The 19,783-nt window shown below is 45.6% G+C and overlaps 1 protein-coding gene across 1 annotated transcript in view; it reads left to right on the top strand.

Moving 5' to 3' along the window:
* rai1 (retinoic acid induced 1) overlaps positions 1-19,783 on the top strand; it is a 54,043-nt gene that overhangs the window by 3,613 nt on the left and 30,647 nt on the right. The gene's annotated exons all lie outside the window — the stretch shown is intronic.

The raw sequence follows: 19,783 nt of genomic DNA, 5'->3' as shown, positions 1-19,783 counted from the left end.
CAGTGAACATTATACGACGGCTGCTAACCTAGATCTGATTACACACAGAAGCTCACTATATTCACAACTCTGTGTGTGTGTGTGTGTGTCTGTATGTATGTGTGACTTACACTTGGGCCTAATGGAGTTTGCAGGTAATATGTTTTTATTGGAGCAGCAGCTAGGACAGTGTCGGTGTAGTGTGTTTGTCGAGCGATGGCTGATGTATTTCTCTCCACGAGAGTGAGGAGCATCAAGAGATAGAGATGGAGAGGGAGGAAGTTGGGGGTGGGGGTGGGGGTGGAGGTGTGTGTGGGTGGGTGGGTGGGTGGGGGGTAGCAAGAGGTTACCGCAGGAAGAGAAGACAGGGGTTGTGATGAGAGAGAGGGAGAGAGATGGCAAGGAGGAGGGGGAAAGGAAAGGCTCATCTGTATGCTGCTTACTGTGAGCTGCTTGTTTGATCTGGAGGGAGTACTTAGTGCTGGATGGTGGGATGCTGCAGAGTAGGGAAGGCAAAAATAAGGTTCCTACAAATGCGTGTGTGTGTGTGCATGAGAGAGCAATTGAGAGAGAGAGAGAGAGAGGAAGAGAGAGAGAGAGAGAGAGAGAGAGAGCGTGTAATTACGTGTGAGGTGTTGGGTGCAGCACTTTGCTCATTAAAAGGATCTGGCTGCTGTCCAGCTCCGCGCAGTTTATCAACTGTCCTTCATGTCTCTCATCCTCCTCCTCCCCCCTCTCTCCTTTCCTCTCCTTCCTTCCCTATCCATTTCTTTCCTGCTCTTCTCTTGCCCCTTTAGCTTTCTTCCTCTCCCTTCTCTGCACTTCATCCTCCTCTTCCAGGATTACTGCAACAAAACGCTGCTTTGCAATGGTGCTGATAGCTGGGGGGGGGGGTGTCTTTCATCACTGATGGATGTTTGTGCCTCATTAGAGATGAATAAAAGTGTCGGTGGAGCATCAGAAATGAAGACATTTACACATATAGCGTGAGAAACATATATAAATTTAGGAAAAAGCGTTTCGTAACAAAGGTGAGACCGACAGCTTGTTAGCACAATACACCCATGGGGCGACTGCTAAACATTCAAATTCACATTCAAGAAAGAATCAGCCGTCTGCTGCAGTGAGAAATAAAACACTCTTGTGCGTTGGTGAACACCACAGACAGGCACCGCCTTCTGTATGTGCCCCACTAATGGTAAAGAAATGCATAATCAGGGCTTTCTCTCAGCATCAGCGAGGGTAGGGGTGATTCTGCTCGCGAATACAATGACTTCACTCACGCCTTCCTTTCTGCAAGCATATGGAGAATGATATATATGCTTGTTATTATTAAAGTTTTTGGGTGAGTTTGCAATTGTGGGACTAAGTTTTCTTTGCCTGCACAGCTGTTCAGCCCTGTGTGTCCAGCAAGCAGGGCCTCAGTTTTGGCTGGAATGTATATTGTGTGTGTCTGTGTGTGCGTGCAGGTAAACGAGTGCTGCTGCTGTTCAGCTAAGACGCGTAATGAAAAATAGAAGAACCAAATCAGGCAAATAAAAGATGACAATAATGCTGGAAAGAAAAAAAAAAGCGAAAGAGGCAGATGGAGAAAACAAGAAAAGAGGGAAACAATTGAAGAGTGATGGTAAAGCAGAGATCAGGGAGACGTAGGAACAGAGAAAGACAGATTAGGGAACGGTAAAATGAAATGATAACCATAACGCAATATGGAACACTTGAGCAAAATGGAGAAACGGCTACAAGTCAGGCGGGGAGATCGGTCGCGTGTGTTATGCGAGAAGGAGGAAGAAAGCGCATGAGATGGGACCGGGCGATTGTCAAGTATTGTAGCGGAACCAGAAACTGTCACCCGTTTCTCTCCTGTGTTCTGATCAAGGAGCAAGAGACACACTTTGAAAAGTTTTCTACCCACCTACCCCCTTCCTGCGTCTTCAAACAGCTGCTGGAGTTACATAACAGCGAGGTGAGAAAGAACGAGAAGCGTGAGAGAGAGAAAGGGGAAGAAATGACTTACAACGCAAAACTCACACATGCTTACCTAACAGCCCGAATTAGGATTTATTTGTCACATGAACACAATTCTTTTCCCTTTACTGTTTTGACAGTGATGTTTCTGAAGTATCTTTGCTAAATTTGTGACATTGACAATTAAGAAAGACAAGGATAGAGAAAGAATAGGTATAGGAGAGAGGTGGATGTGTCTGTGAGCATACTGCAACTTGAGTATATGAACAGAGTGTATTTAGGTTAAGTTGAATGTATCAGTGATGCCTGCTGTTGTTGGTAAATGTGGGTTAGAACATAGAAGATTCTCTGGGATGAGAACTTAAGATACAGCGCACCATCAGTCTGACGGAACTTCATTTCCCAACATTCAGTATAACAGACAGCATGAATATGAACACATGCAGACACAGAACCTAAAACATTACTTTGGAGATATATTCCTGGATAGCTGTGAGATGGGTAACATGAGTAAAATTCTTCATTATCTTAAAGAACAGAAATAAAAGCAGCACATTTAAAGTGTCTCAAAGTGAAAATAAACAAAACAGATCATTTGTTTTGCAATTCTTGCCTCTATATGATGATAATGATAATGGATTATATGGTCATCTCACCTGTGTGTGCACAGGGGCCCAACCCACCTGCTGCTCCAATCCTTTTGTTTATGTGAGACAGCCAATCAGAGGAAAGCTAGCTTAAATATAGGTTGGTCCTAAAGAGAGATGAGTGAAAATGGCTTAAATAGCACCGATTCACCCATTAAAAGGTGAATAAGAATTATTTTGAGTTGTGAATCCTGCCGAGCTACTTTTGTAGAGTACTCATAGTCATAGCGTTTCACACTTGTATTTTATTGCTAAACCTCTTCAGTTCACCACATGCCATGAAACAAATAACCATGTGTGGCTGAGGAATGCAAGCTGAAGTGCCTGCATTCATCTACTCAACAGGGTTAGGTTCAGCGGGCTACATCACTTAGGTGCAAAAGCATGCTTCCCACACATATAGTACATATACTTATGTTTCAGCGATGTTGGGCCTGTCTGACCGATTACAGCACAGCAAATTGCAAACGCAGGTAAAAAATAATGCTGCGGCTCCTCTCCAGCGCCCGTTGAGTACATCAGCCATGCCCCGCATTCAGTGCTGTTGCCAGGTTGCATGCTTGTTTGCTTACACGCACGTGTGCGTGGCTGCATGTGCCTGTATGTTTTGCTTGACTGCCTCTGTACTATGAACACAAAGTGAGTTCTCTGCCTGTGAATTAGCCTCCATAGCAACCAGTGCCACACAGTCAGCCAGCCATCCAGCCAGCCAGGCGGTGCAGTGAATGAACGCCATTCTGCTTGCGCGATCAGAAAATGGGTACAGGCCTGGTGCCAGATCTGGGTAAAGCGGGCACGTCGGTATGCCGATGTGCAGAGACAATGGGCCGTTGCTCTGGTGATGGGAAGGGCTGGTCGGGTAACAATGAGTACTGGTATGTGGATGACAAACAATGTCAACAGCAACTTTCAGCCACTTTGTTTGTTTTCCTACTGTTTCTCTTTTTGTCCACCGCTATTTTTTGTTTGTTGCTTAGAATCTACCTACCTTTCATCCCCTGATCTCTCCCTGTTTGCTTTCCTCCTCTCTTCTTCCTCTTCTGTCTGTGTCTCTATGAGAAAGAGGTTGCGGCATTGCGGAGGTGGGTGTTGAGCGGGGGCATAGGAGAGTTTTTTGTTTGGTTTTGTTTTTTTATCAGTATGTTATTGTCAGAGCCGTCCCATCACCTTGGATACACACACACACATATATGCGCTCACAAATACAGACACGTGAACACACACACACACGCATCTTAGACGTCAAACACACGTCAGATGCTAATAACTGACAGTCAAGCTCAGAAGCGAGCCCAACAGTGCACAACTCACATGGCAAGCTGTGCTAAATTGACCAAACTGTTCCAGACAAAGATCTAAGTATAAACAAAACAATCATGGCACACACGTCACACATACGCTTTATGCTGGCTTCTGATCTAGATGGTAGCCACGTCCCAAGGTGCGCTGTTCAACCACCAGGACAGGATGAGGGTGAGCAGGGGCATAGTTGGGACCTGGCTAATTGCTGATGTTCTCATGCAGAGAAAACATGAGGGAGATGCTAATGACCTCTCACTCAGATGTGTATCGACTGGCCCAGGCGTAGCCATGGTAGCCAGCCAGAACACATACACATATACACACACAAAACGCAAAATTACCTGAGGCTCAGATGAGGGATAAGTGTAAGCCAAATTTTTGAAATTAAATTATAATTTGATATCATCAATTATCTGACTTGTTAGGATGTCTTACTGCTACGTCGAGCTAAACATAATGAGTGCTGAGAATGGAGCGATTTCGCTGTACTGCACATTGATATTGCTTTTTATTATTCCTACCATTCTGGAGATTAAAAAAAACCTGTTTATTGAGCCCAAAAAAGGATATAAAGAGAGAGAAGAAGGGAAGGAGAGTGTGAGAGTGAAGGCTGCTGAACAGCCGACGCACCTGGTACAGGATAAGAATAGTAATCAATCACGCACATGCACATGCAGAGGCAAACATGTACAGAGCACAGCTGGGCTGCAAAAAAGCCATCTGTATTACCACAATATAACACTCAGTGTGTACGTACTGTGTGTGTCTCCGTGTGCATGTATACGTGTGCATGCAAGAAAAATCTAGATCAGCCACCTATTCGCTCAACCATGTCTGTCTTTACGATGGAGAAACACACTTGCACAAGCCGGGATTAACATGCATGCTCACTAATATATGCAGATACCCCCCACCCCACACACACACACCTTCACACAGAGACTCATGCGGAAGCACTGACTTTCACCTGCAGCCATAGGCTACATAGCAATGCATACTAAAAAGACCAAGATAGAAGAGGGGCAAAGTGCAAATAGAGAGATGGATGAGACAAGTAGGGGTGGGGAGGCTGAAGGATGGATGGGTGAAAGAGGGGAGGCTGGTGACGGGGGTTTGTAGAGCCGGGGAGATCTGTAATGAGATCTCGGTGAGTCAGACAGGATGCTAAACTCTTATTCTGACTGGATAACCAACAAAGCCAAAGCGGGAATGCATTAGACAGCATTAGCCTAGCTGGCTAATAGCAAAATCTGTGTCAATGGTATTAGAATGAAGTAACATCCACGGAATCACTCTCAAAAGCATTGATCTTCTTCTTTTTTCTAAAAAAACAAAAAACAAAACAACGAGCACAGGCATCCGGGCGGTGGATTCAGCTAAGGCTGGCAACAATTCACAGCTACCTAAGCAGTTTCCCCTCAGCATTAAATTAGAATAGCTTAGCGTTGACCCACTGTTGCTTTTAGCGCGTTAGCTTGTATCAGAGTGTGAGTCATAAGCTTTGCTGGGAGAAGCCACAGCACAAATTTAAACATCAGAGCAGTCAACAAACCCTGGGCTATCTCCGTGGCCATATTTATTCATGCGGTGTGACACCCATGAACATGCACATGCACGCACGCACACACAAAAACGCACACATAATGAAGGCACATGCTGAGCTTGGGTACAAACTAGAGCAAAAATAAGCAAATGCATCAGATTTATGTAGAAGAAAGACGGCAGTATTAGACATTTTTCTCACTGTCAACAAATCCTGCATAAAAGGCCGACACAGAGAATAACTTGGTCCAAAAGGCGAGCGTTTTCTGTGCACCCAACACCAGAGAGCTACAGCGGTAAGAAACTATTAAAAGCGCATAAATGAGCCACTGTGTTGCATCGGGTGACACTTTACTTCATTATGACAAACTCCAGGCTAGTTTATTTTGAGCGAGTCTTTCATATACTGTCCTGCTGCAATGAATATTAATGCGTATTAATCCGCAGCGGAAAATAGACCCATGATAAATGCAATCTTTACTTCCAACTGGGAGATATTGTCGAAAAGCTACACTGCCCGGCAGTTTCAGGAAATTATCTTTGCCTTTCTTAGAGAATAAAACATTATAATTGTGAGCAGCTTCAAAAATTTACATTAGCTGAAAAAAAAGTCCTGCCCTTTCTTATCCTTTAGAACAAGTTAGTAATTCAGAAGTGGCAGTAAGTTATTCTCTCTTTTTCCATGTTTTTCCTCTCTCTCTTCCTCCTTTGAAATTTCTCTCCATCCCTCTTTGTACCTCCCTCTCTTCTCCGTAACTGCTCCATCTTTCAATAAAGCATTCTGCTTTGCAGCTTCCTCCCTCCTTTGAGTTATCCCCATCTCACTCTCTTTATCTTCTCTCAGAGCCTCCATCTTTCACTGTTTCTCCCTGCCTCTTCCGCTAGCCATCTTTCTCTCCCCGGCTCCCCTTTCTTTAACCTTTTATGCTCTCCTCTTACTCCTCTCCCCCTCTTTTCACTCTCTTTCTCTCGCAGCGTGTGTGTCAGCTCCCTGTTTCAGTCTTTCCATCACCCCCCCCCTCCAACCCCCATGCTCCATCAACATCCTATACACCACACCTCCTCCCTTCTCACTCCTGCCTCTTTCTCTTTCCTCCTTCCGCCTTTTTCCATCTTCAGCACACATCTGCTAGTCTAACACCAATCGTCTCCCTTTTCAGCATGCTATCCTCACACCCATTACACTCTTCCCTTCTCCACCCCTCTATCTCACTTTCAGGTTATGACGTGTGATTGCATATTCCTGCCTCATTCAAGCAGCCACATGCTCGCACATAGGCGCACGCACCTTCATCCCCGTTAATATATTCAGTGTGTATAATGTCATCGTCAAGGTTAACAGCTGAGGTGCAGTGGTAAGAGGAGCCAAGGGTTACTGGCAATGTAGGAGCCACATTGTTGTTATGGGGTACTCTTACTGATTAATGAGTTTCACAGCTCAATAATCAGCAACATCTAAGTATTTTAGGGTAGAAATTATGTAATCCAACGACCTTTCATATACATCATCAAGGAATGCATTGAAGGATAATTGAAGATCCTCTAATCAAATGGTAATTATTGTCATAAATGTTTGGAACTGAAGGCAATCAGAGAATTTCATGCTGTTTTAGCCTCAGCCCCCATCCTCCATCCCCTCATTTATGTTCATTAATATGAAGGACTGCCATTGTTCCATGGATAATTCATTGACATGCATGGCGGCAGCGTCCCCGTGTTTGTTTGTGTGTGCGTGCGTGTGTATACATTCACCGCGGCGGGCGAACAGATGCAAAAGGCATGACAAGAAAATAACCTTCCCTCCTTCGTCTCTCGCGTTGACGAGACGCCTCTATTGCGCTCTTACCACCCCACCCCACCCCACCCCACGCCCCTCTATTTTTATCATCTTTGCACGGTCCCTCCGTCTCTTGCGCTCGCTCTTTTTCTGTCTGACTCTCACTCTTTCAGCCTCTCTGTCCTTGGGTGTCTGCAGCCAGCTGTGTTTTCAGGCCATTAGTGCCCCCCCCCCTTCCATCCATTTTCCCCATCACCGATTCCTCCAGCAGACCTCACCCTCCTCCTGCCCCCCCTCCATCTCACTCTCCCTCTTCCTTTCTCCTCCTCCTCCTCTTCCTTTCGCACTCCTCTGTCCCCATGACCACTGGGGCTCCATTGTCAAAGCAACTGCTGATAACAGCCTCGTGTTTGGCCCAGCGTTCTGTTATGCCACTGCACCAAAATATCAGATGTCTGCGCACATCCTCATCTGTAAACATCCACAAGATACATATGAATGTGTGCTTGTAACAGGAAAAAAAAATACTCAATAAACGCCTGCACCAGCAAACACACGCATTATTTTTATACATGCATTGCTGTTGCAACATTCACACACCCGCGTACAACAACAAATCTACCCAGTCAGCACCTTCCCCTTTATGTAAACATCTTGTTGTGCTGCTAGCCTCTTGCGGTTGTTTCCCGTTATGAAAAGTTATTGCGCTGCATAGTGCCATTTACTTTTCTACACCCACCCTAACTCACTCATCATAATAAAAACGTGATTAATCTACTTTCCTGGTGGCTTGCTGATGCTTAGAGAGTCTGGCCTTCGAACGCACAGCGGAACAGAGGGAGCGAGAGAGAGCATGTTGTCTTTGAGAAAGTGGGCCACGGATATCGCGTCCCCGGTGGATCTGTGCGGTCAGCAGAACAGGGCCCATGTCACTCGTGATGCGGATGATGATTACTGTTTCATCTTCTTTTCCAAGTGGCTTGAAATTAGTGCAGAATCCCAGTAGCTTTGATTCCTGGATCACCAAAGTAGGGCTGGGATTAAAGAAGAAGGGCGTTAGTCTAGAATAGACATTACATGACACTATGACACATAACGCAGCTGACTCATGAGGCTTATATCACTAGTTTCCTATCTTTCTAACTTGAAGTCAGTTACAGATAAAGCTAGATCTATTTGCTCAGGCTGCTAATAATAGTCAAAGCAATATGAATGTTCCAACCAAGTAAATATAGCCAGGTAGAGCACACATATAAAAAGATTTACAGCATCACATCAAAATATACCATGCATCAGTAAAAAAAATAATCTCAAACCAGATTGGATCGTCCTTTTCTGACTGAAGACAATCAAGGCACCTCTTTTTTGGCCTATGATCATTATAAATTAATTTGTACTACCATATTTCTGCTATGCCACTGTGTCTGTGTGTGTGTGTGTGAATGTTTAGTGTGTGTATGTGAGACACACACACACACACACATTTTCGGTTCCCTTTTAACCACTAGAGGACAATAAAAATGGGTCGTCCTAAAAGAGGGGGACATGCACACACTCACACATATATACAAGATGATGGCCCGTTGCATCATCTGCATCTCGTCTTCCTGTCGGCTAACACTCCCTCCTCCTCCTCCTCGTCCTGCTCCTTCTCCTCAGTCTGTCCTTCCTCCCATCCATTATGCTTACCCCCCCACCACCACCACCACTCTATTGATTGAGCCATTCAATTTCCGGCCGTAATTCAACTACACTGTTGCACTTGAATATGTAAACGAGCCCATGGGGGTTGCTGGTGCTGTTGTTGTCATGGAAACCTCTCATCAAACGCTCATGAGAGACACGTGCGCACTCCCGCACGCACAACGGCTTCCTTCGGGGGTTAGGAAGGAGAGACAAGGTGAAATGAGCGTGTGCGCGTGCTGTGCTCCTGTGAAACCGAAACTTTGACAGAGGCTGAAATGACCTCACCGCACCCTTGCTTGTGTGTGTGTGTGTGTGTGTGTGTGTGTGTGTGTGTGTGTGTGTGTGTGTGTGTGTGTGTGTGTGTGTGTGTTGGTAGGAATCCTGGATGTATCTGTAGCCTTGCGCTTTTTAAGACCACCCCCCCCACACACACCCACCATCATCTCCTTCACCTCCCTTTAAATTCCCTGCCCTATCTCCCTCTCTCTCGCTCGCTCCCCCCTCCCACCATGTTAGTGCAGCCCTCTAATCGCACTGACAGGAGAACAGCGCTCTGTGTGGCTTCTGCCACCATGCATGCACTGAAACACACACAGGAAGCATAAACACATGCAGAATTAATACATCCTCCGTGTTTTCTCTTTCTAGCTCATGCACGCCACCCAAAACTTCCAGACACGAACAACCGCGGTGCGCATCACTCACAGCCTCTCGTTTAGTCTCGTGTGTCATTAACGTGCTCCTCTCCCTCTGTGCTGCTTCCTGCTCCCGTGTGGTAGCTTTTGGGACGTTTTTGGGTCACGGGGATGCCACGCTGATCTCTCAGTGGGGTTTTTTTATGTGTGTGTGCGGGGGGTCAGGTAGATTCGGGGACAGTCTGTGATCATTGCGATATATCTTTGCATTGGTTATTGTGTGTTTGAGGCATATGTCTGTGTTTTTGTGCATGCAAGACATGGGAGGAATTAATTTTAAAGCCCCTGAAAAACACCCACAAGTTTTCGTTTGACACGGAATAAAACATTCAGATTTAACCAGCAGTGCAGCCAAAGCTGAGCAAACAATACACTTCAAACACTCCTGTGGCTGCTGCACTAAAGTATGTGTCATCACCTTTTTCTAGATTAGCTAAGCCCACTTTAAGCTGGCAAAAAAAAAGGAAAAACAAAACTTGTGTTTTGTTTTTTTGGTTGTTTTTTTCCGTAGGTTTGAAGTGTGTTTTTTTTTTTTTCCTCCTTCCAAATTAGTATAACAGAATGAAGGCAGCTGTTCAATTCATCACTGCAAAGCTCCCTACAGATAAATTATTAATGCAAGTCACCCAAGCAAGGGCATTTATCCGAGCAATAATAAGGCATTTGATGATGTGGTCGGGGTTAAAGTGTTCAGCTGGCAGTTGAGCCGCATCCTTGTCATGAACAATGACACTTCAATTTGGCAATGAATCAAGAGGGAAGCATTTTCTTACCCCTGGAAAAAAAAAATACAAATCCAACAAATGTCTCCCACAGTGGTTTTGTTTGAACTCAATTTTGGTGGAAAGTGGAAGACCTAGTGGGCATATATGAGTGAGGGCTTGCTCGTGTGTTCACAGGCATGTACATGTGTGCGTATGCATGTGTGTGCACACTGCTAGGCAAATGAGCTTGTCAGTATGCGGCGCAGGCCTCTCTCTGGTGGCAGGCAGATGACAGTGCAGTGATTGGGCTGATTTCACTGAGGACGTGAGGGGAAATCTGAAGGCTGCCTCAGGGCTCAGGTGCTTATCACCTCCCCGCACACTGACGCGCACATGCGCACATGCGCACACGCTTGTGCACACAGATTCGGACGCGTGCACATACACACAGAGATGTGCGTACAGCTACCTTTTACAGACGCGCACATACAGATGCATGGACAGACGCATGAAACCAGAGACATGGATAAGTGCTCACCTGGGTGATACACACATGTATGTACTTAAATGCACTCTGTCTCTTCTACTTTATTACAAAGTTAATTATCGAAATCTCTTGCGAGAGTGCTGCACCATACCGTCTGTGTGTCTGACCACCCAGTGCTAGCAACACATCACACACACACATCTGCAGGATTCTGTGCAAGAGAGAGCAATAATTATAGCCCAGGGCAGGTGGGAAAGGGGAAATTAGAGTTTGTGTGAAGGTCTGCATGCACTTCCTAAGACAATAATTGACAATTTATTACTGCACACGTGGCAGTTGGCATTTTACAATGGATTTTTTTCTTCTTTTTTTTTCTTTTTCAAAGGAATGGCTTTTTAGATTTATTTGCATGTCTGTTGATATCATTATCTGATAATTACCTTTCAAATATTTTTTGTCATAGAAACAGATTGTCTTTTTGTTGGACTGTTTTAGTCCTTCTCTAGTCACCGGTTGCAGTTCAGTAGTAAACTGCTTGGTTTTGGTCATTTTGATCATCATGTTGTGCCCAAGCTTAAATCCCGAGCATCATATGAGTCAGTGTGTGTTTTGCGTTTCACGTTTCTATATAGTTTGTTCAATAAGACTCACTCTCCCTCCCTTCTTCTGCTCTTGAATGAACTTCAAGAGCAGCTGTAGACATAAAGCGCTCATTTACACATTTAGAAAGGCCCTTTGCTAAACAGTATCATTCGATCTGAGTCAGAGTCTTGTTGGTTTAATTAATTTTTAGATCTGAACACAGCATAATCCAGCTTGGTTAGCACTTTTGTCTCACAGCAAGAAGGTGCTGGGTTTGAATCCAGGCTCTCTGTGCAGAGTTTTTTCCCTCCTGCTAATATGGCTTCCTCCAACAGTCCAGAGACATGCATGTCGGTTAATATGTGGTTTTAAAATGGTCATAGGTTTGAACAGTTGTCCGTCACTGTGTGCTAGACCTCTGATAGATTGGTGACCTGTCCAGGCTATAGTCTTCCTCTCACCCTATGACAGTTAGGATAGGCTCCTAACTGTTGTGGGATCTTCCACTTACCCTTGGGTAAGTGGAAGAAAATGGATGGTTGAACACAGCAATAAGACGAGGGTCTTGATCTTGTTACATATGAAATCTGCATCGGTTCATTTTATGATGTAATCTGCATGCTTGGAGCTCTTCTAGTCAAGCGTATTCTGCACACCGAGAAACAGATTAGCAAAATTAACAGCTGCCAGCAGCAAGCTGGAGAATGAATTGAGGTCTGACCTGGACAAGCAATGGAGTACGCTGCTTCCTCCATATGTTAGACCTTATTTGTGTGTTTATTCCTCTTCCCTCCCCCCCAGTCCCTAAGAGTGAACACCGCTGCGTGGCTTTAGGTGATGCATTATGGTGCGTTTGAAGTCATTTCTGGTGCAATGCAAAAACTACTGCTGAGAGTGCACTAGCAGCTGAAGTTATTATCTCTCAGATTAAATGTCGTGCCGCTCTAAACTGGGTATGCGCTATAATTCATGTAGCATTGCCAAGATAACGCGAGGACTTGCAAAGCTAGTAGCATTAAACATTACACAGTGTCCTCCTTCTCTGTCACCTGAGTGATTTTAGTGCTTTGGCGGATTGTGTGCAACTATATCTGTTGACTGGGGGTTGTTTTTCATTCAGCTCCAAAAGCCATTCAGTAATGGTAACTTGTCCAAACCAATGCAACAATGCCATTTTGCTTCAGTTCACAGAGGTGCAGCAATTTACAATGAATTACCTTTGATAGTTCACAAAAGATTGAAATGGGAAGTGTGAACGAGGGTTAAGGGGAAAAAAGTACTCACAAATGACAAAAGATAAATTGAGGGTAAGGGACTGTGAGAGGTTCGAGTCTTTGGTCTCACTCCACTTGGTAAAAAAAAAAGTGTCTCAATAGCTTGTGTCAAAGAGAAAGAGATGTTAGACAGCGTTTCTATTTTCAGTTTGTCTGTCTGTGTGTTCGGCTGTCTTTCTGCTCGTCTGTCCATGTGCATGTTTGTCTCTACGTCCGTCCTTCTGTCTGCTTCTCTCCGTATATTTGTCTTTCTCCAAACTCACAAATCTGTCTGCAGCAGGAAAGACTGTAAATTAAACATCTAAGATTTTCTCTCTCTCTCTGTCCTTGGCTGTTATCCCTTTGCTCTGTTCCTCTCACCCTCCTCCCCTGTCTTATGCGCTCAATCGGCCCTCCCTGGCTCGCCCCCGACTGTATTTCTTCTCCTTCCTTTCATCTCTGTCCTTCCCTGCTCTTCTCTCTGGGCATGATAGAGAGAGAGAGAGAGAGCGAAACAGAGAGCAAGTAAGGGATGGAGCATGGAGGCGGAGGACTGGGGTGGGTGGAGATCATAGAGGCGATGAGGCCGTGTGGAGCGGATGGATAGACAGATGCATTGATAAGGGCTGCCGACTCCACAGCGCACTTGCTGCATATCCAATCTCTCTCGCCCTGTCTCTCTCTCTCTCATCTCTCTTTTTCATTTCAGGACTAATGCTCCCCTAGCCTTCAAATGTCAGTTCAGTATGGCAACCTATTAGATGGTTAGCCAGAGTGGCTGACAGCTCTCTCCCTCCCTCCCATTCTCTCTTGGCTTCTCGCACACATTCAGGACAGAATTATTGTCTGAGGTTTTTGCAGTCTTTCAGAGCTGGCAAGAAAGACATGAGACAGACAGATACTGAGGGAGTATTTGCATCTCAGCCGCTACTCCACCTCCCTGCTGCTGGAGTACATTTCCTCATATAGGTCATTGTATTTAAAGCTATCATAATGAACATTAAATACCAGCCAGTGATGACATGACTACTTCCTTGTGAAAGAAAACGGTTGTCAACCCACCAGTTTCCTTCAGCTTTATGTTTGAAAGCTTATCGCCGTAGTTTTAGAGCCTCAACTTTACTGTTTATGTCACTTCCATCGTTCTAGCTGCCAAAAACTTATTAGGAATAGTTTTAGTTAATATGACTCTTTTGATAGAGTCCAGCCAGGATCTGTTTGGCCAGAAGTGGGAAGAGCCACAGCAAGAATCCCCAAACACAGCGGACATCAATGACCACAGACATGGCACTGGTTAAGTCAGACACAGTATGACTTAATCAGCCAGCCTGCAGACCAACTGTAGGCTGGCTAAAGCAACGTAACGTAAACGTTACATGTGGAGAAGGGTGTCTGCTGTGCCATCAGCTGATGTGTGACGGCATTAAGATCAGTTTCCTCTCTCAAAATTGTGTTTCTTTTCTTTGTCCTTATAATTTGCTACATTTTAAAGAAAGAAAAAAGACACGTAATGGTGAACTTTTGCTTTGGATCATTTAAGTACACCCAGTTCATAAAATTACAAATGAATAAATGATAAGAGTAACTGATATTTTCACTTGTGTAAAAATGTAGCATCTGAATACTCTTCTGAGCCATCGCAGCCTCACTGTGAAAGCAAGTTTCAGCAAAAGAAAGGTAGAGTGAGCAAGAGAGAGAGAAAGCAAGCGTGTGCAAGAAAGAGAGAGAAATATATAAATAAACCAAAAAAGAGAGACAGAGGAGAGGCATGAAACAGAGGATTAGGGGCTTAGTTAGCCTGCATGAAATCCCCTTTTCCTCTCGCGCCCTACAAAGGGAAGAAGGCAATTGGCCACATTATACAAAAAGAGAAGGCGAGGGAGGCGTGTGGGGGGATTGAGGAGGGAGATGAAAGGGGGGGGGGGGAGCAAAAAAAAGCTTTCTGAATACTTTGCTGTTTTTCACATCTCCAGTCTTTCCACAGTGCCACTCAGCATGGCTGCCACCCCACCTGTGACATCACATATAGCAATACAGGAGGTTATTTTAGGTTTGCCGTTTTTTGGCAAGGTGAGGAGGTGGGGGGTGTGACATTGGCCTTGAAACCTGCTATGGTCTTGCCTCCAGGACAGACAACCAGGCGACTCAGTAAGAGAAAGAGAGAGAGTGATCACAGTGAGAATGAGGGAGAGCTGGGAGAGCAGGGGGGGACACGGTTGCCATGGTGACTTGCTGAAAGATGCGAGCACGCTTGTTTATCTGTGGGCCGGGCGAGCGAGCACGGCGGGCCCTCTAACCGAGCAGATGTGTGTGCGCGCGCGTTTGTGTGTGCATGTGTTTATCAGCATGTGGGTGAGGAGGCTCACGTGCAGACACACTCCGAGACCCATAAACTGACCCTTCCACAGCTTTCTTTGTAAACAAACCTGCACGGACAAACACACAAACACAGCCTCACTTAATAGAAGCCCACCTTACCAGCTCAGTATTATTGAGCCAACAGGAGTGGGCTGATAGAAGCTAATTGGCCTGGTGTGAGCCGAGACTGAAGATAAGAGGAGGGACAGAAACAGACTGAAGGGATAATACACAGGGTGATACACAGAGAAGGACAGAAAATGAGAGACAAAACAAAAAAAAAGGATGAGAGGATATAATGGAGTGGGTGAAAAAAAAAAAGAGGAAAACAGCAGATGCGTAAGACACATTAGAGCAAAACTGAATGAGTATAAAAAAAGAGGTTTGGGAGTTTTCAGATAATGGAAACAATGAAGATAATGAGGGAAAACAAATGAGAAGTGATTATGAGAATGAGAGAGAGTAAATGTGACGTGATGAGACGTCTTATGATGTGATGAGATTCAATGCGACGTGTGCAAGCGGGGGCATGCTTCCATGCTAGCAGAGAGCAGCCCCAGTCCCATAGGGCAGACACTGCAGGCGTCGTAGTACGTCAAATGTCACAGACCAGACATTAAGCTGCAAGGCTGCACGACCACTGGTTTTACACGCATACACACACACACAAATGCACAAACATCGTCGTATGCAGATTCCCCCACAGAGATATGGAAACTGCTTAAATATTTGTGAAATCTGAGGTCATCACACAGAGGTAAAAGCTGCAGACTGTGAATAGGCATAGCTGCACACAGGGTCACATGCATTTGCACATAATGTTCTCATGGGCTCTGTGACACTATTTGTGTCATCTGGAGGTTGATGTGATGTTGTGAACACGCACAGTGTGTTGAGCTTGCCCCATTACCTGCGACAGATAGACTTATAAGGCACTGTGTTAGCTGGTATGCCATGTGCTGGCAGCTTAATTTGCACAGAGGTATAAAAAATACTTGTGTAGGTGTGACTGTGTCCCTATTTATTCTTTGTGAGGTGAGTGCTAGAGTCACCCTCCTTAAAATAACAAGCTACCCCTTTCCCTTAGGACAGCAGACAGCCATCCATGCAAGCTGCCTGATCCCGAGCCGCCCTAGTTCACTGCTCGATCCATCTCGGGCTTCTCCCTCTTCTCTCCATGTGCCTTTGTCTCACTGTCCATGAATCACACACACATAGTCAGTGATGGCCTCATAAGCTGAGTTTCTCTTGGTGACTTTTTTGTTTTTCTCTCGCCTTGTGCAACGTTGTAAGTGGAACAAACACATAAAAGTAAGGCCGGTGTAACCCACAACTCTGGCTGAAATTATCAAACATGCAGAAGGTGCACTGTTTTTAAGATAAGAGATACATACACACGCACATATCCTAACAAGGCAGACCACCTTCACCTCCAGCTATGCTTAATGAGCTCTCCCCCGGCTAACTGGCCAAGAAGAAGCAGCGGTCAGCAGCCCAAATCTATCCAGCTTGCTCTAATTTTTTATCAGACTCTGCACTTGAGTGGCTGAGCCCTCGGCTCTGTCTCACTAGCTGTGCGGGATAGGCTGGGACAGAATAGGTCTCGTTCACTCAATTAATAGCGCTCTGTGTGTATGAAATGAAGCTGAAATGCATGCAGTGCCAAAACTGGAAAGAGTAGATAAATAAAGCGGCAAATGGTTTTAAGGACTTAGCAGTGTCTAATTTGCCACTAAAATGTGTTTTTATTGCATTTAAATAATGATTATAAACACATTTGTGGAGATATTCCACAGAAGATGGCGGGGGGAAAAATATAGCAGGGGCAAAATCTCATTATACCCCCAGATGAATGTGTGTCTGTTGCAGCGTGAGTGTGCGAGAAAGCAAGCGTATAAATTCTTCATGCGCCTGTCTTCCTTGACCTGTATGTTACTAGATTGGGGAATGTATGTGAATGCCTGTGTTTGAAGGTGTGTATGCTTCCTAACCTGTGTTTGTGTGTGTGTGTAGATGCAGATATGAGGCAGTCTGCAGGCTGCAGGGCTGTATGGAAATTAGGAGATACACTGCTGCGAAGCAGGTGATGGAGGAGGGAGGGGGAGGACAGGGATGAGGGAGTGAAAGGAAGGAAGAAGAGGAGAGTGGTGCAAGGGGGTCGGATAATGAGGACTCTGATGAGAGGGAAGGAGAGCCCTGAATAGAGATGTCTCGGTGATGGAGAGAAGTTTTTTAAAAATGGGAGCGCGAGAGAGGGAGCGAAAGGATGCAGGGGTTATGAATGGACAGGGAAATGTGAAACAGCTGCCACTAGTGGTGGATTGTGGAAGTAAATAATTGATGTGGGGGGGGGGGAGTAAAAAGGAGGGAGGAGATGAAAGGAGGATATGAAAGTGAACAACAGACAGAAAAGTGGTTTGGTCTGAGGTGGAAGGGAAAAAAGGAGCGGGTAGGTAAAATAATAAAAGAGACAGACTGTGATAAAATGTGGTCTCAATAAGACAAATGGACCACATGAGACAAAAGGGATATGAGAAATTAGAGGAGGAAGGCAGGTAGAGGCTCAGCTATTAAAAAGATGTGAGGATGAGAGGGCTGGGCAGAGTGGTCACAGGCATTAAATGAGAGGGAAAAAGAAAAAAAAAGGCAGCACGCTGGGGAGACAGAGCTAAAGACGAAGCAATTTATCCAAAACAGAGAAAACGAGAGATGGGGGAAAGAGCGTGAGCAGAGAGATAAAAAACTGAGAAAGGATGAAAGAGGAGGAGGAGGAGGAGGAAGGGGAGGCCAAGAGACTGATACAGAGAGAGGAGGGACGGAGACGCTGGCAGTAGGAGGACACGGGTGCAGGCGTGGAGACTGTGGCATGCAGCTCAAGTTGGCATGGACTCTATCACTCAGTCTCAGGCCTGGGCACGGGGCCCTCAGTGGCACAAAAACACACACGCAAACACACACAGACACGCACGCATAGATGTACACGCACAAGCAGATCAAACACAAGGACGTTCGCGTTTTCCTGAGTCTCTTTATTATACACACACACACAAACGCGCTCACAGCAGACAGAGACAGAGAGAAAAACACTGAGCTCAGACACAGCCTGATGCACACATGCACTCAATTAGTCTCAGCCACACACACACACACATTTACACACGGAGGAAAAAGATGGATGGATGAGCGTGTGCATGAAGGTGTGTGTATGTGTGTGTGTGTCTAATTGTGCCACCGCTTGCAGAGCAGAATGAGGGATGGTGTCTCAGAGCTGCTGCTGCCGCTAATAGCCACTGACTAAAGGTGACAGGCTCTCTCTCGCCTTCTGCCTCACTTTTCCTCCGGTCTCTCTCTCTCCCTCTCTCTCTCGCTTTCCTCCTGTTCTCCATCCAATCAGCAGTCAGCACATCTGTCCTTCCCGCTTTTCCTCAACCCAATTCGGCACATCCTCTCCCCTTTGTTTCTCCCTCATCCTCTATCTCATATGCCTTCTTTGCCCTTTTACCTCAAGCCCACCCCCTCCTCACACACACGCGCGCACACACACACACCCTGCTTTCATCTCCACTCTTTACCCCCTGCCACCTTTCATCACTTTCTCTCGCCCCCTCCCCACCTCTGTCCTAACCACCCAGTCCTGATAATACACAGGAGATGGCTCACGCATGAATGATCGCATTGGGGTGCGTGCACCGCACAAACACAAACATTTAAAGACCGTTATCAGCGAGGCAAGGTTTGTGTATGCAGCGGGATGGGTGCTGTATTTTGTATGTGCGCATGTATTCGGTCTGATAATGTGCACTTGTGTCGTAGGAAAGTTATTATTCCTGGTGTGCTGCAGCATTTCAGGCCTGGGTGGAAAGATCAAACAAAGAGCAGAGGACGAACGCACACTAACATAGATACACACAAATACACACAAACATACATACACATCTACGCCTGTACCCCTCCTATCTCCTGCTGCCTTTTCATATCCCCGGCTTCTGCAGTTGCCTCACGTCTGGACTCTGTCTACAGAGAGACGAGAGACAAGAGAGAGCACTGTTCTGCTTTCTATCTCCACCAGGTTATTAGACGCATGCAATTAGCGAGCTCGATCAGGATAAATACGCCTGTTTGTGTGTGTGGGTGTGTTCGGAAGTGTGTGTGTGTGCGCACGTTTAGAGGGCAGCTGGAGTGTTTGTGTGCAATCAGGGACAGATTGTATGGGATGCATCTGGGTTGGCCTGATGTGGAGACAAGGAGGGGGAGGGATGGAGGTTGTTAATACGATAGTGGCTGCTGGGTGTCTATGTGTGTGCACGTTTTGCGCCTGTTTGAACAGGTTTCTGTCGTCCCGAGTCGTACTTGTTTATCTGTTTTTAACGTCTGAATATAAAGAATTCTGTACACTTTTCTCTCAGTTTATCTCTAGCATTAAAGACACGAGGACGTCCTGCTGTATTTTTAGTGTCCCTGTACATATTTAACGTGTATGTGTGTGCACATTTGAAGGGGAGTGGCCTGTCATGGTACGTCCTTCCTAGAGGGAAAGAGCTGGCCCCGCAGGGCGTACAAAAAGGGGGGCTTTACTTCACAGCCAATCAGTTTATCTCTGCTGAGGGAACCAGCCATTGCCACCACAGCAACAACAACACCAAGCCAGGCTGCTGCAGGGGATGGATGGGCGATGTGTACAAGCTCCTCTGCTATATTTATCTATCAGTTATCGCTCGGTTGCTTTGTTTTTTCTCCTTCTTTTTCGTCTCGCTTAGCCCACGTTTCATCCAATCTTTTACCAGTTATCTGCTCTGTTTTACC

This window comes from Neolamprologus multifasciatus, chromosome 4 (assembly GCF_963576455.1).
Source record: "Neolamprologus multifasciatus chromosome 4, fNeoMul1.2, whole genome shotgun sequence".
NCBI classification, from domain to species: domain Eukaryota; kingdom Metazoa; phylum Chordata; class Actinopteri; order Cichliformes; family Cichlidae; genus Neolamprologus; species Neolamprologus multifasciatus.
Note: the sequence above shows the minus strand (reverse complement) of the source record. Positions and strands in the feature narration are given on the sequence as shown.